Below are 24,041 nucleotides of genomic sequence, written 5' to 3'. Positions count from 1 at the left end.
GATAACCAAATTAAATACAGGCTGTCTCCCGAAGGGTAATCCACAAGGCAAGTGACTGAGGTATATAACATCTTGCCACAGTTTGGAATTTTCATGAAATAGTGCAGTGTTGTGTTTGCTATAGAATCAAGTGAGGTCTATTGATGACTATAGTCATGATAGATGGATGCTCTGATGAGAAAGATCCCTAAGTGAAGATATTACATGGAAGATAAACATGTGGACCTTAAAACTTATATCTGTAAGTGCATGGTATAAACATGATCTCTTTGGTATAGACTTTGTTCCCAACCTTCTTTCAAATATTGGCATTCAACTGAGCAAGAGGAGAAGCAACAATGCATGCACTCTAATTCAATGTTATATATGGGTACTTTAAAAATTACATTCACAAAGAAACATTCACCCTAAACATACGATTGTAGAACTTGGTTGAGGACATTAAACTGTTGCTTTAATTTTCCTTATAAGAAAGAAGCAGTTGGGCTATTAAAATAACAGCTACAAATTTTAAACTCAGAATTCATCTTTCTCTGACAGAAAATGGGCCTCCCAGAAACCACAGGTTCTTAAATGAAAATAACAGTGCCAGGATTGGGGTACCTCCCTATGCATTGTATAGAGAACACCCTAAACCTCCACAAGCCATAGAGATTTTATGTCTGCTTTCAATTGCAAGTCTGCCCAGATGATATTACCATAGTGCTACAGTTTCATATCATGAAGAAGAATCAAGCTGGATCTAAATAGAAAATTTCTACCCTGATGCTTAGCATTTTTTAGTGGTAGAAGGTTCGGCATGAACTGGTGGGTGAGAAATATAAACTACAGTTCAACACAATGATAGACTCTGTTAACTAATTGCTAACGTACAGAGGAATAATGCCTGATTATACAGTAGAGTAACAATTGTGGTGTTTCAAGTTTACTTCACAATTAGAATTCACCTATGGTGCTCTAATCCATTGCAAAATCCCCTGGTTGAGAAGATCAAGGGTCCCAGTGGAAGCAATTGGGATTGCTTTCTTAAATGGATGTGATACATGTGTCTAATTAACTCCTATGACTTTGCTCACAACCATAAAATACTTCTGCTATCCATCTTGATCAGTCATGGATGAAAGTTTCTTTTTGGGATGAGTAATGTCCAGCAGACATCCAAATCTGATCATGTTCCTGCACATAAGTATCTGTTCCTATGGCATAGTGGCCCCATGACACAGATAAAGGAAAATAATAAGACCTATGCATCATTACTTCCAAGGCTTGGGAAATTATCTCAGAAGGGGATGCAGAATGAACACATGAACTGGATGTGTAGGTAAAACATTTTGTGGCTTTTTCTTCCAAACTGAAACATTTTCTTGTATATAGTAGGCAGGCTCATAAAATTGAGGAAATAAAATATGCAAGTCTTAGGAAGTGAAGATATCTTACAAGGTGTTGAATCATATAAATGTTATAAGGTTAGAAAACAGAAAATCTTGATGAGAAAAGCAATTATCTGATCAACTAAGCTGCCTGCACATTTTTCAGAGATCTCTGAAATTAAATGATTCCTGATTTGTAACTCATGCTAAGGTGTATTTTCAGTGATATAGCTGTCTTTGTGTCCCACTTAGACTTAGAAAAAATATGGTCAACTTTAAGGAGACCTAGAATTGTTTAAGTTGAGATCTGAGTTCTATAGTTTTTCCATTAAATTTTATCACCTAAAACATTGTTTTCCTGGTGACTCTAAGCAAAGAACACAAATGACAGAATCAAACCAAACAAAAATTATAGTTTTGTGGTCATATAACCATATCGGCATAAGTATAACCTTACTAGATTACAGAAATTAAATAGGTTAGTTTTGGTTCGTATTTGTATGGGAGGGAGAATAAATTGTTTAAAGATTAGTGGAATGTGAAGTATTTTACTGGTATCTAATTAAACCAGTTTGTAAAATCCAGAAACTAGAAGGCATGAAATGTGGTTGCTGCTTAATAAATAATTCTTGAAAGAATAATTTATGATACTCAGGATAATACATGGAGTAGGCAAATTCAGAATTTAAGGATTATTCATTGCTAGTTGAATTAATTGGTAAAAATCTTTTAATTAATGAGTCCTAAATGAGACAATAATTGTTCTTAATTGAAGAAAAAAACAATGTTTTAAGATTTTTATATTATCATTTATTATTGGAAATATAAAATTCATTTTAAGTATCTGACATTGGAGGACAAACCATAGCATGAAAGCCAATGTGCTGCCCTTCAGAAAAGATTAGTTAAGATAACACATAGATTGGGAGACTCAAGTTGAAAGGTAAACAAATTATATAATCCAAGTGTTCCCTGAAGACATTTAATCCTTATGTCTTGAACCCTAAAGTGTATGTCTAGTCAATTCAATGTCCATGTCCCCTGAAGTACACAGATAAAAACAGGAATATTACAAAAATACACACTCTCATTATATTTTAAAAATTTGCAGAGTAAGACTTTTTTCTATGTAAAGTCATTGTTTCATATTGAAGTTAAAAATATTGGAGACAGATATATATATATCATCAAAACATTGAAAATGTTATTAGTTCAGCAGAAAGAGAGAGAGGAATCAGGTAAAAGTGAAGAAAATGAATGAAGCAGAAAACCTCCTAAATTCTATATAGAAAAGACAGTCAGAGTGGGCAAAAGGAGAAATCACCTCAGCTACTTAAAACTTTCCTAGTAACAGCATCATGCAACTAAAATATAGGCATATTCAATTTATATCATCTCAAAGACTACCAACATCTATTTAAAACTATTATTGCATGCTAGCAGTATTCTGTATTTAAGATTACTAAAAACCATACATATTTACTTATTGAAAACATTACTTAACATTCCCTCAAAGAAAATATTGGGTCGCACATATACAAGTTTGAATCTATGTATTCAAATAAAATGGCACTTTAATTATTCTAAATATTATCTAATAAAAGTCAGCTGTGAATTTTAATAGTTTACTGTATCACTTAATAAACAGATGCTCTATGTTGATAATGCTTTGAATGGCAAGGTTCATGATCATGTGTTTTATAAACACACGAGGTAATAAAATAATAGGAAAGCAATTTACAAATTATAATTTCACAAACTGGTGTTACCTTTAATTTAATGCAGTTCTTCTTTATAATAGGCTTGCAAACCAAACTCTCCATGTCATTTTCCCTTCCTACCATTCTCTTCATTGCGTATATTTAAATCTCCACAGGTAACAATAAAAGGTGCATATACAAATAATTCAGAAATCTGAAACAACTTTTATTCCTGCTTAAATTGATTTAAAGAGAATAAAGCTGGAATGCACATTGGAATCCTTGGGTGGACCAAAGGTTTAGGGTCTGCATAGAAGTGTTTGCAATGAATGGCAGTTTTATAGATATTGAAGTAATTTGTGTGAATTTAAGTTAGATTGCTTTTTCCCAAAGGCAACACTCTTTTCATATAAGCTATTCTAAAAAACAGACTAGTGTTAAACACCCTTAGTTAGTGGTATGTATTAAGGTTTCATTTCAGCGTTTGATTTTATAGATTTTACTTCCCAAGGCAGGAATTTGAGAGAGAGAATAAAAACTATAATAAATGGCATAATTTTAGCAAAACTTTATTTAGAGGAAAAGACAAACTACTTTTGATAAGTGAGCAGACTTGAAGACTTATTATTTACAAACATTTTATTAGAATATTATTGTGCATATTTTATTTTAATCTCTGTGTCATATTTATATTAGTGCAGAGGCTAACTTGGGAAAAGGAAGATGGTTGCCCATTTCTCTCCTATTGTGTAACTTTCAAGATAGGGAAGGCATTCTGAATATCAATATTGCCTTTTCTATAAAAACTCTAGATATTGTATTATTTTTTACTCTTATAAAGACTTTATTTAGACTTTAAGATACTATTATCCTGTAGATGCAAAACATAGTTGATGCCACTTTTCATAAAATTAGCAAAAATATTTAATAGCACTTTTTAACCTTGGAAAGATATGTGGTTATATTTTTTCTATTCTTACATTTAAACAGAGTGATAAAATAATACAGATTAAATATAATTGCTATTCATGTAAAAACTATCTTATTTATTATGCTTATCACTGTCATATATATCTGAATTAAGTTAATTATGAAATGTTCTACTCCACAAGAAATAAAATTATTTATTGTGTAAGGTAACTGTGTTTTATCCTAAAATATTTTACAGATATTATTGTATACTTCACAATTGGATATATTCAAAGTAATAAGAAATATTGTAAAACCCCATATATTTCTACTAGTATAAATAATGGATAATGCAGGAAAGTATTTTAGGACTCAAATTTGTATAAGCAAACTAATTAAATTATTTAAATACACAAAATTATATGTCTTTCAATTATATTGATATATGTAATGGTCAGTTTCCATCAATATTTCAATATAAATCTATATGTAGAAAAAAAAGGAATTGCAGTTGAAAAATTGCTTTAATCAGATTGGTCTATAGCCAAGCTTATGCAGCATTTTCTTCAACAGAATTTTATTTTTGATTGCCTAGTCCACAATGAGTTGTTTTAACTCTTTGCAGATGGGCACATGCTATGTAAGAAATGTAGCTGAGTATGCCAGGGAAAGCAGTCCAAACCCCTGGATTACCTCAGAGCCTCTACGTCATGTCTTAACTCTAGGTTTATTCTGCATTCCAACATTGGTTTTTCTCAAAGATGTGATATGACTGTCATGGCGATTTGTTGTCCACTTGACTACATCTGGACTGAACTACAATAACTGTGAAGGAATTTTTGCTTGAATTGATGTGATTATATATTTATCACATATCATACATATGTATGATATATCATTCCATATGTCATGAATTATACATTATATATTATGTTATGCTATCTATATATTATATATCTTTATATTATATATCTATATAATATATACTTAGAAAATTATTTAGTGTATATTATATCATATATAAACTGCATGAAATATATATGGATTTATTAGATTATTTATTATTCATTTGTGTGTACATGTGCATTCACTTGCATATGCTTTTACGTGATCCACACATCACACTAGCCAGGTTTCAAGCACCAATATGTGCAGGATGCATCAATATAATGAGAAAATAACACTAAAACCATGCAATCTCTTTAGTTCAGTTGAATAAATGGTATAAACCATAATGATGATATACACTCTGTAGTTTTATATTGCCTTAACAATAATTATATAGCTGTAATTCATTCTGTCCTTCAAAGTACATTTTTATTAATTTATGACAAATTATTTCCCTCTGGCATCTTTATTACATAAATTGAATTATTTTCCTTTTTATTTTATGGATATTTCTTATTTTAAAAATTGTTTTTATTATACAATCATGTATTTGCATTGAGCCATAGTTCTGGAAGAATTGTAAAAGGGCACTCCTAGATCACTGTTTGTTTGTTTGTTTGTTTGTTTGTGTGTTTGTTTGTTTTGTATTTGTCTAGTGTATCTGACACTAGAGCTATGAGCCAGCATAAATGACTATATTCTCTGGGACAAGTGGACTGTGCCACAAGACGGAGGGACTTTCTTTTCCATAGGCTTCATTTTCCATAAAATCTCCAGTTAGACACTAGCCTATTTTAGCAACCTAGACAACACCTTAATTGAGTAAGAAAGTGAGAGAACAAGATGCAGAGAAAGAATGATAACCCCTTTTTAATCTGTTCTGTAATACATATAATTTTTTAATGTAAGTTGGAACATGGAGCAGTAAGGTTTCCCTCGTATTTCCTGTGAGAACATGAAAGTTTATTTCACACCCAAATTTGTGTAATTGGCAAAGTCTAGAATATGTGCATATATACATAAATAAAATGAGAAAAATGTATTTGAACTAACTTTTTAAAAATTTTTCTTCATATATCTCTATGTAGTGCTAGGTTAGAGAACATTGTGTATCCAACACACTAAGTGCACTCTTGACCATGGACCTAAACCCCTCCATTTGTCTTTCATGTAATAAATGCAGATATTCTTTAGTTATTTTTAACTTGTAACATGAATATAAATGTAAAGACACTTTAGTCTTTATGTAATTGTTAATTGACAATTGTCAGTTGTCAATTTATATCTATATAATATTGTTTCTTATATTCCTAAAGCAAGATAGATAGATAGACAGAATGACAGATAGATATTTAAAAATTAGATTGAAAGGGGAAACAAGTTTTAGAAATACTTGAGTATCATCTCACTTTTTAAATGATATATGACTCCAAAATTTTTTTTTTCATTTTAATGTCAAAAAACTGTTCTACAAAAATTCTGAACTTGTGGGGTTATGGTGAGCACTTTATTGCTCACATATCAAACTAACTGTTGAAAAATTCAGAGCAAATACAATTAATAAGCACATGACTGCTTAATTTTGCATTCTAAGATGAAAATTTTTGGACCAATGGATAAAATTATATATAGGTTATTTGAACAAAATTGAAATGAATGAAGGTCTGAATATTCTTAGTGACACAGATTTTTTATGGTTCAAACTCAAGCTGTTTGAGGAAAATGCAGATGGATAACTGACATTATCTGATCGAGATCAAACTTGACATTGAAAAGAATTATTACACTACATGCTACCCACGAGTGTATTTTATACTCAATTTTTAAAAACTTTTCTCATTGCTGAGTCCATAAAATAACTCAACTCTCTATCATAAATTCTATGAGGAAAAGTCTCCATAGAATATTCTTTAGATTGACCATCATTAATATCTTTCAATTTTAAGGGTTATTTCATTTCATTTTAAGATTTATTTTATCTGCATGAAAATCCTGAAAATATACAGAGTATAGATGACAAATTTGCAGACCCCTGGGAATGGCTGCATTTGTATCACAATTGCCTGTGCTAAGAAGCCCTAAAACACAGTCCAATAACAACAAATCAAAAGTGACACTGTTAATTCAAGGAAAGGAGCCAACATACACTATGTAATCCCCTGTTTTGCTGACTTGCACAGAAATGAACATCAGTTTGTAATGATGCATTATGACACAAAATAGCAGGGGTAAGGGGCAAGCACGGACTGAAATCTTTTCAGGAGCATTTATGAAAGATTCAGAGGCACTTACAGCCCACTTTTGCTGGTCTAAGCATGAATCAGTTTAACAGCTCAATTTACAAAGTCATTGCTCAAGGAAGGAATGAAAAAAAAAAAGGGATCAAATGTTCTAAGGGACCCATATAAGTGAGAAATTAGCAATTTTCAATTTTATGTAGTGAGAATGTTTGTTTACTCAGTACAATTCAGTATCTGTTGAGAAAATGAACAAGGAATGCATTCTTTGCTAAAGAGGCAAAAGATTGCTACCTAAATAGTCTTAGACATAAAAGATAAAGTAGTCTTTGACAGTCCTGAAATAGATTCCCCGGGGATATACTTATTTTTCTTTAATCTATTTTGTTTTTATATCAGAAAATTATCTGAAAATTTCATTGCAATTTACATACGTGTGGTACCTTAAGACAGTGGAATTACTGCCATGCCAAAATGAATCTATAATACCAAGTAATCAAACAATGGATAGCTGAAAAAAAAAATAACAGACTTACAAATTCAAGTTGCTTTAGTTCAGAAGCACATAAACAAAAAAAGACCAGTTCAAAGTAACTGTTTAAATTCCCATAGAAAAAAAGTTAAATTGCACTCATTATTTTAAAGACACCATAATTAATTTGAGGTGATATCTTCAAACGTGTACAAGACTGAAAAGGGGATGTAAGGAACTCTTCAGATTTAGATTACAAGAAACAGCATAGATTTCTTTAAAGGTAAATGTTGTAAGACCTATGTTCCTTATAATTAAAGAGAATGAGTGTGTCTGGGGGTGGGGAGGTGGAGGGAGCTCCGTGGCATGGAGGAAAGGGAATCTCTGATGTGGAGTTCTTTATGACAGAAAAATCAATGTTTAATTTAAAAATAGGAAAAAATACATTGGGCTGGTGAGATGGCTCAGTGGGTAAGAGCACCCGACTGCTCTTCCGAAGGCCCGGAGTTCAAATCCCAGCAACCACATGGTGGATCACAACCATCTGTAGCAAGATCTGACTCCCTCTTCTGGAGTGTCTGAAGACAGCTACAGTGTACTTACATATAATAAATAAATAAATCTTAAAAAAAAAGAAAAAATACATTGTAATATAATTGCACTATTCCTCTCTTTCCTTATCCCCAAACCTTCCATACATATTTCCCACTCATATTAATCTTCAAATTTAAATTTTGTTTTCTTGAATTATTTCATATTATATATGTGTATGTGTGCATATGTATGCATATACATACATATATGTGCAAATAATATATATGCATACATATGTATATCAGTTGATTATATTGCTTTGAAAAAATAATAACCAAGGAAACATTAGAAAAAGATAATTTAAGCCAGGCATGTGATGTACCCCTTTAATCCCAGCACTCAGGAGGCAGAGGCAGGTGGATTTCTGAGTTTGAGGTCAGCCTGGTCTACAGAGTGAATTCCAGGTCAGCCAGGGCTATGCAGAAAAACCCTGTCTCGAAAAACCACAAAAAGAAAAAGGGAAAATAGAAAAAGAAAAAGAAAGAAAGAAATACTTTAAGTGGGACTTGCCTACATCTTCAGAGATTTTGTTCTTCACAGTTGTGGTGGGGAGCATGATGGTAGCAGGCTGCCTGACATGGTCCTGGAATAGGAGCTAAGAGTTTGTTTCTTTTTACTTTAATTTTTGAACAGCCAATTTTCTGTTTATTTTTGTGCCCCACTTTGCAGAACAATCAAAACTGAGTGAACTACCGCTCTCAGCAACTTCCCAGTTGTAACAGTGTGTTTGCGGATGCATATTTTTGTGACCCACTGTTGCAGAAGACACACAGGGAGGTTGGTCAGTCTGGCTTGGCTCCTGGACATGAAATAACTAACTGCTGGGCTGGGCATGAGCATGGCTTCATATTCCTTCAATAGGAGTGCATGGCAAACAGCTTGATGTCCTGCTGTCTCCAGTATAGGACCACTGGTGATTTGTAGACCAGAGGACAAACATAAGGGATAAACATAAGAATTCCTCCAACTGCTCTCGTTCCACATATTAGAATTTCATTTTAGAAATGACTTTTGTCTATCATTGGGCAGCTCCACAACCCCTTTCTTTAGTGATTTCCAAGAACCTTTAAGCTGACAGCTCAGCTCCAGCTTGTACCAGGTTGAACTAAAGAAAGAGATCACCAGACCAATGTTGTGCATTATGTCTCAGAATGAAGAATGAATTCGTGGTTACTCAAAGACATTCCAATTTGCAGAGCAAGGCATATACCAAGTTTGGGTTGTGGTGAAGAGACTTTGTTAGGCAGGAGGCGATGATCTCCCCTACCATCCAAAAAGGGTTTATATCTTGATCTGAAGGCAGAAAGAGACTAGGAGTGGTCTTGGTTTTTGAAACATTTTTTTCCAACCTCAGTGATATGCCTTCTTTAACAATCCCACAACTCCTACTAATTCCCAAAGTTGTTCTATCAAAGAAAACAACAACAGTAACAAAAAAAAATAAAACAAAAAAACAAAAAAAACAACAAAAAAAAAAGAAAAACCAAATGTTCAAATGGCATACACACACACACACACACACACACACACACACACCTACACAGGTACATACACATCGGCCATTTAGTATTGGATAGGCAATTGGAATTTTCTTTCCTCCTGAAGCCTATGTCCCCTATTTTCAGCGTTCCTCAATTGCCTGTAGTTGTTGGTTTAGGTACCAGGGCTCAGGAGCTTTTTTCCACCCAGGTTAGCATTGCCTAATGGTGTTATATTTGTGCAGGTCACAATCTGATGTTGTGCATGGTTGCTTTTCTGATATTTGTAGGAGTCACTCTCACAGCAAAGTCTCTGATGTTTCTCTGATGTTTACAGTCTTTCTGTCCTCTATTTTGCTATGATTCCTCAACACTAACTGTAGGATTCTTAATTATTGTTTTTTTTCATTAATGCCCTTGTTTTATATTACTGTGAAACCTGTGCCTCTTGTTCTTGCTGTCATAGCCTCTGTTAAGTTAATATATGAATTGGTCCTACTGTATCTGGAAGAACCGTTTCTTGGAGTCATCTTATAGTCTTTCTGTCTACTCTTTCAAATAGATACCTGAGTCTTGAGAGGAGAAATTTGAGAAAGACATTCCACTTACAGATAAATGCTCCAAAATTTCTTACTCTTAAGAATTTTCTGGTTTTGGGTATCTGTGCTAATTACCATTTTCTTCACAAAGCAGTTTCTCTAAAGGGCTCCATTTTGCACTGCTATGTAGGTACAACACTATGTCACTACAAGTGACTTAATTGCTATGTTCTTTTAGCTAAATAGTAGTAATAGTTTTCTCCTAGATCCATGACCCATCGAATCTTATGATTTTGGCCTTTTTGAGTCATGGCAGATTATTGACTTTATCTCACTTAATTTGTCTTTAAACCAATCATAAAGTGATTAACTTTCCCTATAAAATTTGAAGTTATTTGCAGTTGGTATATTTTAGGAAATGGAAAACCAGTTTTGTCCAATGGAGTGTCACTATATCAATAACTTTTCAATAGAGATGCGCTTCCTAGTTGTAATTGCCTAACTCAAAATGTACTTTATTTAGTTCTGTGAATTTGTTTTGGCATTTGGCCTTTTTTCATTTTTTTCTTTTTAATTATTACTTTCCCTTTACTTATTTTTGAGAGACACAGAGAGAGATAGAGAGAGCATAAAGGTATAAAGATGGGTGGCTTGTTTGCTTATTTTTGAGAGACAGAGAAGGAGGGCAGGAGGGAGAGGGAGTGGAAAGGAAAGAGTGCATAAGGTTATTAAAATGTATGAATGGGGTGGAAGGGACCTTCTGGGAAAAGTTTGGGTAAGGGTTGTGATAAAAATATATTTTTAACATTTTTAATGACAAAGAAAAAGACATTGAAACCCATAGCTGTGAGAATTTGAAAGGCATGATAAAACATCTTGAAATGCACATATAATTATATTTTCAGAATGAATAAGACCCCAAGTATTTGAACTCTAATATTCTAGATTTCTAAATTATACCTCCATCATAAAATATTTTTCCAGCAATAAAAGTGAATATTCATTTTGACCACTAACCTTAAAATTGTATAAGAAGAGAACTTACACTTAGATAAGGGCTTAACTAAAAAGAAAAACAAATCAAAACAAAACAAAACAAAACAAAACAAAACAAAACAAAACAAAACAAAACATGACATCTTCTGAATGAGTGTTCACAATTTAAATAGTTTGAAAAATCTTGAAACTACAGGGAGGATGAAGAAAGATAGCACCAATTCTTTTTGTTTTGTTTTGTTTTGTTTTGTTTTGTTTTGTTTTGTTTTGTTTTGTTTTGTTTTTTCAAGACAGGGTCTCTTTGTGTAGACCCGGCTGAACTGGAACTCACTTTGTAGACCAGGCTGGCCTCGAACTCAGAAACCCGCCTGCCTCTGTACCCATTCATTTTTAACAGCCAAGTTAGTAACTTAAAGTCATGTTCAGCATTTCATGAAATTAAGTTCCCTGCACTCAAATTTATTTGATAATTGTCAATTTATTCCCTTTTGGTTGCAGTCTTTATTGGGCTTCAAATATATATAGATATATATGTGTATACATAGTCATTTGATGAGAATATTTCAACATACTAGAAAGTGGAAACCTCCTTCTCTTACTTCAATTTACCAAGCTCTTTAGATCAGAGAATATCTGATGAATGTGTATTTAACAACTTAAAGGTACGTGGACTGTGAACAAATTGGAGAGCATCTCCAAATAATAATGAATCTTTTTCAAATAGCTGCTATAGCTACACCTTGGTGCCTGCAGTGGATTCAACTAAACACTGTGTAAAATATGCTCATTGCATGCTGGATATGCATCCATTGGAACAATGAGACATAATTTTTAAAACCAAGGCTGTTCTTTCAGCTAAACCTGTCAGGTGGCCTCACTAGAGAAAATGCCGGACTCTCTGTGTGCTAAAGTAGAAAATCCATGTTAGAGTTAAACAATATATAGTGTTTTGTGATTCTAATGAAATGATATGGTTTGTATCTTGCTGCATTGAAATATTTCTTTATCAAGATTTCTAATTCTTATATACGATCCTCCACTTATAATCTGGATTTTTGAACCATCATGTAAAAAAAGGAAACTAATGCACATTAAGGAGTCAGATAATGAAAATATTTACTAAGTGCGCATAACAACACTCAGTGCTACAAATATAGGGCCTAAGAAAGAGTAAAATTGTTGTGCTTTGCAATTTTAAATGTTTACTTTGGATTTAGCTTTCAAGTGACAAAGTCATAGACCATTTGTGTTTATAGCTAAGCAGTGTACTGGAAAGAAGATAACTCAGCATATTCAAGTGACTCAGAATGCTGAAAAATCAACACTAAGCTCTGGTCAGCATTTCAATCACTATAATTTGTGTCACACAGGTAGTGAGTTCTTATTAGAGAAGACATACGTCAACACTGTTTTTTAAAAATGGAACTCTTAATGGCAGAGTAGTAAATTAAACATTGCCCTAAATTTTATTTTATTTTCTCTTTAAGAATTAGAGTATCTTAATGTAGCACAGCAGGCTTAATATTCTTGTGAGCTTCCTGGCTCAGCATTCTGAGTACTGAAATTACTGGCACATGTCACCATGGCTAGTTCTACTATCTTCTTTTATATGATGATTCTATTGTAATCTCCTCCATGTCTTTAAATGTAAAACAGAAGATATATATGGGTACATAACATATATTCTATATGATATAAATATTGGAAAGCTAACAAGAAAATGGATCAAGTAAGAAGATGTAAAAAATCACTGCAGAAAATACTGTAGTGAACGAAAGAAAGATTAAGTTATAAATTCACAGTAGCGACAATATAGGACTTACAGTCAGGTACAAATCTAGGTCTTCTAAAATCTCCTCAGACTATGGCATTTACAATTACACAGCATCAACATAGCTAGCAATGAGTGATTTGTAATAACTTTCAAAAGGTAGTATCACATAGTGCTTCCTTTATATATGCTTCTTGTAAAAGCAGAGTACTAAATAGAGTTCTTGGGAAAAGAACATGTATTCAGAATGGAATGTACATGGAAAATTTGTTTTCAATCTCACTCATATGAAATACATGATATAAATATCATCATGACAACAAAATTTTAAGACCTAAGAGAGAAACAAAAATTAGAGTGTTCCTAGAAAGCAAAGATACCTCGATGTAAAAGCACAATACATAAATCTATGACTATAAAGATATTAACTTAACAAGCAGCTTATTCATATGCATAATTAGGAGAATTGTCTTGGGTTCTCCTGAGGACATATGACCTAGTGACCCATATGATTTTGGTTCACTTACTATTACCTGGCATGATGTCCCTCCCTCTTGTGAAGCAGTTCATAAAGTGGTTACTCCTGTAAGATTTGTGTCATTATTTTGTCTTTCAGAATTGCACATGGCATATTCAGGATGATGAGTATATTATACTTTCAGGACTAAGATGGGATATAGTTTGATTCCAGGTGAGGATGGGCTTGATTTATCTATAATCTATCATCAACAACAGGGCCTTACTATATTAACTTCTAGAGGGCAAATAAGAGCAATGACAATAGTGTCTTTTGGATATATGGGACCTCACTGTCCAACACAAGAAAAAATTTAACCCTTATCTGCTGTTAGAATTTTCACTTGATAGTCTATAGTGTGTGTGTAGGCACTGCTCTTGCATTATGTAGTGACTTCATTTTCACACACACACACACACACACACACACACACACACACACACACACACACACACACACAGAGAGAGAGAGAGAGAGAGAGAGAGAGAGAGAGAGAGAGAGAGAGAGAGACAGACAGACAGACAGACAGACAGACAGACAGAGATAATCATCCAAGGCAGTAGTCATCCACATGGCTTTTTACACGGTCTTCACTGTTATTTTTGCCACCTCAGACTTTCTACCTTTTTCTTCTGATTTTAGCCCCAAATAACACTTTCCTTTCTATTTCATTATTCCCATCTTTTCCTTCATCACAACTGTGCTCTATTTCCATCCCTTGGACTCTGCCCACATGTTAACTTACTAGTCTCCTAATGTCAACAGGCTCTCCAACCTAGCAAATGCATATGAAAGACTTGAAATAATTATCTGCATATGAGAATGAAAATACAGCATTTGAAGTCTGGCTCTGGGCTATCTCATTCAGAATAGTTGTTTTGAATTGTATCTATTTATCTAAGAATTTATTGCTTTAATGTGTGTTTGCAGCTTAATATTCCTATGTGTATGTGTACTACATTTTTGTTATCCATTTATCATTTGCTGGGAATCTAAGTAGTAATTTCTTCTCGTGAATATTGTCACCTGAGCATTAATGAACATAGATGAACAATATCTGTCTATCTGTATATCTGCAGCAAGAGTGCCATGGAAGAGTCAATTGTAAATATATCTTTTAAGAATCTTCCCACTGAGTTCCATAGTCTGTACAACAATTTAAATTTCCACTAGAAGCCTTGTCAGTGTTTCTTTTAATGTATTTTTTATAAACATAACAATTTTGACTGGGGTTATATGAAATATTTAAGTAGTTTTAATTGACAAGCTCTGATGGCTGAGTATAATCAACATATTTAATATTTTAAATATGTTTTTGTTTGATTAAAATATCCTTATTTTTAATTTTGTTTTTTATTCTGTGTTATGTTGTTCGAGATATAGCTCTGTAGAAGAGGTTGGGCTTAACCTTGGGGATCCACCTGAATCTCCATGCTGAATGCTGCGATCAAAGTTTATACTACTATTCCTATTTCTAGTCCCCTATTTTTAGTTGATAGTTTTTTTGTTTTTATTTTTTTGTGAGTTTGTTTCCTTGCTTGCTTTAAAAATGTTTCCTTGTGTTAGGCCCAAAATCTATGTCATATGTACCTAGATAATGTTTCCCTTATTTTTAAATAAAATCACAGTAGCCTTATATATAATGTATATTTCATAAACATTTAATTGTGTAGCAGGAACATGAGAGGAATTGAGAGATTTTTACACTAAAGTACTAATACACACACATGCACACACACAAAGGAATATAGCAGAAAATATCATAATCTCTCATGGTAGTAGGACAGTAGGATCAATATTATGAAAATAACCTTTTTACCAAAATTAATCTGTAGATTCAATGGAATTCCTATCAAATGTGTAGCTATATTTTTGTTTTACGAACAAGACACAATGATAAATGGAACTTATAAAAGTAAGAATTTAAGTTTCTATGAATTATTTCCCCAGAGTTTTGCTCTCGTTAACTGCAGCAGGTATTGGAACAGCAACAAGGAACTGAGAACTCCTATCTTGAAATACAGGCAAAAAGCAGAGACAGAAATGAAAGTAGTCAGGCTTTATGCTTTCAAAGCTTGCCAACAGTCAGTCACATACTTCTAACACCACTTAATACTCTCCATGAACAAGTGTTAACTGTGGACAATTTCTTCAAATTCCCAAGATTATGATGGACATTTCTCATTCAAAGTACCACAAAATATAATTCTTCATGGACATTGAAAATTTTAAAATTTGATGTAGAAACACACAAGACTCAGGATGACAAAAAGAAGTCCTGAACTACAAAATCACTCTTGTAGCACTATTCCAAATTTCAGCTACAGAGCTAAAGTAATAAACATAGCATAGTCTTGGCAACAAAATAGTCAACACAATTCAATGCTGGAACTGGAAGTAACCTAGATGTGCCTCAACAGAAAAACAGAAGAAGTAAATGTGGTACATTTAAAGTATGGAGTTTCACCTTGTCCTACTTGAATAGGACAAACCAAACCAAAGGTAAAGTGCCAAAGAAAGACTATGGAAGAAAATTATATAGACTCACTTGTTTGAACTCTGAGGAATCTGATACAAATTTGAAACTGGACCCAATAATACATAAACAAAGGACATGTAAGTTAAAAAGCTAGACAGAATAAAACACTACACTTGATCTTAGCCAAAAGGCAGAGAAGCGATAGAATAAAATACTAAATTAAACTGAATTAAAACACAAGCAAACATGACATGAAACAATGTTACCTCTGTTTAGGAGCTGTGTGCATCTCCTTTTCAAAGCCTTTGCCTCTAGCCACATGTACTACAAGATAGAATGGAAAATAATGCCTTCATTAAGGTCAGCTATGTATTCTAAGAAATAAAAACATGCTTTATTTAGGAAGCATAGCATTTTAAAGCAAGGTTAGTTTCAGGAGGAGAGGACTTCCTCTGGATGGACATAGATCACATAAACTGAAAAAAGGGGAGAAACACTTGCCTAAAGAGCACAGTTCTGGCTTTGGACACCAATTTTTGCAATAAACTTAAGGTCACATCACTAATCTAATGGCAGAGGAAACACTGGCCTTTTACCAATGATCTTCAGATATGGGAACTTGCATCCATAGAAATTCAAATAGCATGCTCAGAATAGTACAGCAGTGGCCAAATACCATTGAATAGACAAGGAATCTCAACAGACACTTTTAAGATCTTGTTTTTGCTGGCCATCTACTGCTAGTCGTGTAGTCTACCCCCCCCCCCCCCCACACACACACACTTTTTAACACTATTTTTTACAATCCAGATTTTATTCCTCCCCACCCCAGTCTACCCCCCTGACTGTTCCCCATCCCATACGTCCTCCTCACACCCCTATTTCCACAAGAATGTCCTGACACCTCACCCACACCCCACCTGACATCTCACTACCTGGGGCCTTCAGTTTCCTGAGTGCTAGGTGTATCTTCTCTGACTAAACCCAGTCCCCGCAGTCCTCTGCTGTATATGTGTTGGGAGACTCGTATCAGCTGGTGTGTGCTCCTGATTGGTGTTCCAGAGTTTGAGAGGTCTCTGGGGTCCAGATTAATTGATACTGAATGCAGTTTAATTGCCTAGTTCAAATTCCATAAGAAAACTCAAATTTTTAATTACAAGTGGTAATCAATTGGAGACAGCATCTTGGTTAGAGATGGGAAACTGTGTCCACTTCAGGCAACTTCAGTGCAGCATCTGCTACAGATTCCTGCTAGTCCTGTTCGTGTACATGGTGCTTCAGTCTCTTTGAGTTCATATGTATGTGGATTCTGTTGGTTACGGCCCGTGTCCTTGGCTTCCTTCATCCATTCTAGATATCACACTCATTCCACCACTGCCATCCTTTATTTCAAAATTTCTCTCTTCTACTCAAAGTTTAGTTATTAAAATTCTAATTTCATTAAAATATACTATCATTTTCTGTATTATAAGAATTTTTATGGTTCAAATGACTCTTGATTTTACTTAACCTAAGATATATATTTGATTATTGAATACCCAGAATGCCTCTGCATGCATCCATATCTCTCTCTCTCTCTCTCTCTCTCTCTCTCTCTCTCTCTCTCTCTCTCTCTCTCTCTCATTCTCTCCGTGTGTGGGTGTGTGTGTGTCTCAAATAATCATTATTATGCCCAAATTCAGGACACAGTTCTGTGAATGCTGAATATTGAGAATGATTGAACTCCACCTATTTTGCATATATACTTCTACCCCCCAACTTTTTGTTTTATATTTCAGTGTGATGTTATGGGACATTATGCCTTAGTTTTCAAAACTTTCTTCTCATCCATGAACTCAAAAAAAAAAAGAGAGAGAAATATATTCTGAAACTGCATCATACTATTAAAAAAATAAAGTTTTATTGGCTAAAGAGAGGGCTCAGAGGTTAAGAGCACTGAGTGTTCTTCCAAGGTCCTGAGTTCAACTCACAGCAACCATATGGTGGTTCACAACCATCTGTAATGAAATCTGATGACCTCTTCTGGTGTGTCTGAAAATAGCTACGGTGTACTGAAATATATAAAATAAGTAATTCTTTTTTTAAAAGTAAAGTTTTAAGTCTAAAGATGGGGTAATGTGGCAGAATGATTATCTAGCAAGCATACTACATGTTCATTCAAGGACAAAAACAAACAAACAAGCAAACAAACAACCAGTAAAAGATCTTGCAAAGATTATATGCCCCCGTACAGGATAATGCCAGGGCCAGGAAGCAGGAGTGGGTGGGTTGGGGAGCAAGGAGGGGCAGGGTATAGGGGACTTTTGGGATAGCACTTGAAATGCAAATGAAGAAAATATCTAATAAAATAAATAAAAAAACAGCAGCAACAATAACAACAAAACAAGCGGTAGTGGAACATTTTACTTCAATTATTTATTTCTATTTTATTATCCTACTTATGCCTCTTTTCACATATTCTAAGCTCTGTCTTGCAGATACCTGCTTGAAATTTTTATTCAGTATCAGGCCAATATATTTATTCTCTTGATTATGTTAGTTAGATTTATTCTTCAGAGGACAAATATTTATATTTGTGTCAAATGTCATATTCTTCATCATGACTTTATGATCTCTTGAATTAAAGGATCCATGCATTTTATGAGGTAACCAAACTCTAATGGCAGCTATTTCATTGCTCACCATATACAGATTGCATTCCACTTTTTGAAATATGGCAGTGATGTCTGAACTGACTTTCAACTCTCTTTTTACCTCATGTAGCCAGTGACATCTTCTGAGATACATATTAACACATTTGAAGGCATCAACTGTTGGTAATGAACTCATAGCCACCTTTCTATCAGATAGTGTTAAATACATTGTCCTTGTTGAGTCAGCACAAAAGGAAGTCTCATCAGACCCATGGCATTTCTACTGAATGAACTGATAGTCATATCCTTGTCCGGAATGTTTTATTATCAAAGGAATAACTCTTTGTTCTTGACTTTGTGTCCTGACACTTTTTGGACACCTTCCCATTCCTTGTTCACCCGTTTTTCTACTCACATTTCTATTTTGCTTAGAGCTAAATATTTAATGGCTAATCCTTATCTTCCAATATGCAACCTGCCAAGGATACACATCAATGGTGATTAACTCACTACTGACTAAGACTCAGTTAGAAGAAGGGTGTTACTTAGATACATGTCAAATGGCTTTATAGCCCTTATCTGATTTAAGAAGATACTTCAGCACTTTAGCATCAGTGGGATAACTGGATAGCTCCACACTAGGGTTGTCTTTTACCTGGCGTGGCAAGAGAATGGACAGGAATCAGATTTTTGAAAAGAGATCTCTTCTTGATCCTTTTTTTCACTTGGAGCAGCTGCTCAGAGAACACACCTCAATAACCAGTTCTAATCCAATATCCACAAGTTAAACCTCACTAGGGAAATTAAAGAGAAATATTCCCTCAGGATTCATGCAACAATCTGTTCCTTCTACCCCTCTTCTACCTCCTTTTTTTTGTTTCCATATTATTAGTGCACAAATCACTTTGAATCACTCTGGTGCAGTTGTAAAGGAAATGCTTAGCTAGTCCACTTACAATATAAATAGGCATGTCACTGAGGCCTGTATTTATGAGCCATTCTTTATGAAATTAGTAGTAAACACCTATAAAATAATGGATATGTTAGTCCTCTAGCCCCATTTCTTTCTAAATTAAATCTATCGTGTTTACCATGGGTTATCTATGGTCTGTTAGTCCTTTCTGCTAGAATTTAGCGAAATTTGCACATTTCAATCAACTTTTCTTGACTGCCTCTTTTTCTGACTTTATTTTTTTCTAATTTGACTGACAACACATACAATATTTATTTACTTTTTGCCCCTCCCAGAAATGCTTCTCAGCTCAGTAGCCTCATGAAGCCTTTCAAGCCTTTTGCAAGGCTTCACTTCTCCAGTACACACCACCTGAAATCCTGGTCCACGTTCTGATACCTCAAGGTGTTTTCCATTTGCTCCATGCTGCACCCTGCACTTGTTCACATTACGATCTGTAAAGATGCATTACACTTTACTGCTTGTACTTAATTGCCATTGGATCTCTCACAAACAAGTATCCCTACAGCAGCAGATTCTGTGTCTTCTGTTTCGTGATGGATCCCAAGTACCCAGAACACTTCCTGGCACAACACTCAGTTCACCTAGGGTGGCTTGAGATTTGGATGGAGGCAAATATCATTATTTTAGCTACCCCATAGAGAAATGGTTGGAGCATTATGAGGAGAAAATAAATGATAGCTGTTTGCCAACTTCAATTAACTTCTTCCTATTTGTTGCTTAACAACTATACTTTTGAAGATATACATCAACCTCACACTGTCACTCACTTTCTAAAATTAAATTGTTGTAAAATAACTGTGTGCTATAAGTCTTGCTACTATGTGACAGTTGTATATGTGTGGAATTGCCAATATATCTACTATAAATAATCTATAATTTATATTGTATAGAAGGAATAATTAAAGCTCTACCTCTTGCCTGACTGCTGGTATTTTAAATTTCTAACAGGAATGAAATAGTGCATATAAGAGATGTAATAGTTCACATTATTACCAACTGCTGTGGACCCAAAATACTTAGTAGGAAAGAAGAAATATAGCATATAAAGGGAATACTATTATTTTCATATACATAGCTTTGTGTATATAATCATGTTTCAAATATATGCAACAACTTTGAAGTATTCAATATGCAAATAATACCAATATTGGTAAATATCCTATTCATGTAAAACATAAGGATTATATATGTATATATCTATACCTATACCTATGCCTATGCCTATGCCTATGCCTATGCCTATGCCTATGCCTATGCCTATGCCTATGCCTATGCCTATGCCTATGCCTATGCCTATACCTATACCTATACCTATACCTATACCTATACCTATACCTATACCTATACCTATCTATATATTGTCTTAAGGAGCCAAAAATATATATTAATCCTAGAACCAAGTTCGTTAAAGGTACATGCATATTGAATTTCCTCAAAACCTTAGTAACTAATATGAGTTTTTAAAGGGTGGCTTATCAAATCGCCCTGCTAACACTATCCTTTATTTTTAGTTCCTTCAACAAATACTTTAAATTTACAAGGTTTTAATTACAGCCTCAATTTCATTGAATGTTTTCTACAGGATTAATTGGTTTACAGTTAATACTAGTGACTTGTTATTTCCTATTTTCTACCCAGTATCTAGTAGGATTTTATAAAAATAAAATGTTGAAGTAAACTAAAATAACATATCCTTAATAAACTTCTATTGGGGCAAGCATTCCAGTCACTCAACAATAATATTATATAAGCCATCTACTGTGAGGTTGTATCTTCAGAAGGAAAATTAAAATATAACTAACTCAACCTGCTGTCGAAGAAACAAGATCATAAATTTATGCTTCAGAAGTGAGACCACATTGGACACAATGCCATAGAGTTACATGTAGATTTACTGTGGAAAAATACTTCAAACAGAGAAAGCATAGAAAAGAAAGTAACATGAAAATGTTAAGATTAAAATTTTGATTCTGGTCTTTCATGGTCTCAATATCACATTTGATTTCTAGAGCCTTTGTAAGAAACTCTTGTAACTTCAAAATCATGTGGCAGCAAGAGTCTCCCCATAAGGGGAGAAAATAGCCACCTTTCACTTGGCATTAATTCTAAATGATGGCAGCACAAGCATAGACTTCAGCCACTGTTTTGCCCTTCTGATGCCCATTTGAAGAGTCAGCAGCATCAACAAGTGTCTCATTATTTTTATTAAAAATTCAACCATTTCTATTATAGTGTGATTTTCTGCAATTTTTTCCATTTTTATTAGGTATTTAGCTCATTTACATTTCCAATGCTATCCCAAAAGTCCCCCATACCCACCCACCCCCACTCCCCTACCCACCCACTCCCCCTTTTTGGCCCTGGTGTTCCCCTGTACTGGGGCATATAAAGTTTGCAAGTCCAATGGGCCTTTCTTTGCAGTGATGACCGACTAGGCCATCTTTTGATACATATGCAGCTAGAGACAAGAGCTCTGGGGTACTGCTTAGTTCATATTGTTGTTCCACCTATAGGGTTGCAGTTCCCTTTAGTTCCTTGGGTGCTTTCTCTAGTTCCTCCATTGGGGGCCCTGTGGTCCATTCAATAGCTGACTGTGAGCATCCACTTCTGTGTTTGCTAGGCCCTGGCATAGTCTCACAAGAGACAGCTATATCTGGGTCCTTTCAGCAAAATCTTGCTAGTGTATGCAATGGTGTCAGCGTTTGGAAGCTGATCATGGGATGGATCTCTGGATATGGCAATCACTAGATGGTCCATTACATCTACTGTTATACCCTTATCCTTCTGTTGTTCCATTATTTCATTTGTAATTAATTCTTTGTAGGAGAAAGTCCTATCTATTTGGTCCAATGAACTTAAAGTGATCTAATCCCTTGTGGAACTCCTGGTGTATCACAGACGACCGAACCACTGATGAACAAGCTCGTTGATGTCACACAAAGACCACTATTTGCCTATCTAGGGAACCTGATTATTTCCAAAGGTGAGAATATGACCACATTGTCTTTCTGTGCTGTCTGTCTCACTATCATGCATAATATTTCACTCTAGGATACATATAAGAGATGTATAAATATTACCTGGGTTACAGAAAATGTTAAATGCTCTGACAAAACTAGATCTAGTACAAAATTTGAAAAAAATTTACCTAAACATTTTTCTACCTCCACAAGCTGATAGCTGTAGGATATATATCATGTATGTATACAGATTTTTTTCTTAACTAACTCCTTATAATTATTAGTTGCAGTATTCAAAATAAGTTGTAATTGAATTAATTTCCTCAGCAAGAGCAAAAGTCAACTTGTTGTAGGTAGTTAGGTAGTTTAGTTAGTAAATGGCAGAGATATAATCCAACAGACAGTATTCCTGCCTGGCAAGAAGCATAGTGCTGAGTTCCTGAGCAAAGCTACCTTACTCAGCGCGCGCTAATCCAGAAAGATTTCTGGGATTCTTTGAATTGGACTGTAAACACACAGAAATGCAACACACATTCATACATATATAACAGATGTGTATGCATATAAGTATACATGTAATAATTACACAGCACTTAAGAGCACAAAAATATTCTCAAATGCCGTTTCTATCAACCACTTTAAAATGTAATATCATTGGAACATCGTTCAAATTAATAATAGTCGAGAGATTAGCCACTAAAGCTTCTGATTTTCTGTTCTCTTTCCTTATCCCTGCATAATATCCCTGCAAAGATATGATATAAAATACTAATCAGATACGGATGGGGACAGCTGGGACTGATGCATTTTATGGATCATTTTCATGTGTTGTGACTGAAAGAGCTTGTCAGTTTCTCTGTTTTCATTTACATGGTGTAAATGATTTATCTTAAATTGTCTTAATTGAACCAATTAAAATTTAAAGGTATTGTGGTTGAAATTATAAGCACACCGTACCACAAATTGAAAAAAAAAAAACAAACAGATTTCACTAAGATTTATTACCGTATAAAATAGAAAGCTTATACTAGGTAAAGACTTGTTTGATACTGTTTCTTTACAAATCATTCATTTTTAAAGTAAGTACTTGTTTCATAAATACTCAGTTTAATAAATATTTTCATTAAAAATATGAGTAATAGTTTTCTTCATAAATACTCAATTCACAAGACTTCCATAAGTAATAGTCTTTAATTTGTTTTTGATATTGTAATATAATTACATCTCTTTCTTCCCTTCCTGACCTCCAAACTTCCATATCTATGTATATGTATATATACATATGTATATGCATATATATGTATATGTATGTGTATACATATATACAGACACACACATATAAACTCCCTTAAATCTTCTATCTCTTTTTCACTAATAGTCATTATGTACATAAATGTATATGTGTAGACGTCTATCTTCCTAAATATAACCTCAGTTATATGCTACTGCTTATCTGAATGTTTGCCATGTGGGGAATTTCCCTGGCTCTCACCTGTCCTCACAGACATGGAAGGTAATGTTT

At 34.0% G+C, this 24,041-nt stretch overlaps 1 pseudogene; it reads right to left on the bottom strand.

Annotated features, from left to right (window-relative positions):
* Positions 1-16,004: 16,004 nt before the first annotated feature.
* Positions 16,005-16,153, bottom strand: Gm52849 (annotated as a pseudogene).
* Positions 16,154-24,041: the final 7,888 nt, after the last annotated feature.

Source organism: Mus musculus, chromosome 5, assembly GCF_000001635.26.
Source record: "Mus musculus strain C57BL/6J chromosome 5, GRCm38.p6 C57BL/6J".
Classification (NCBI taxonomy): domain Eukaryota; kingdom Metazoa; phylum Chordata; class Mammalia; order Rodentia; family Muridae; genus Mus; species Mus musculus.
Note: the sequence above shows the minus strand (reverse complement) of the source record. Positions and strands in the feature narration are given on the sequence as shown.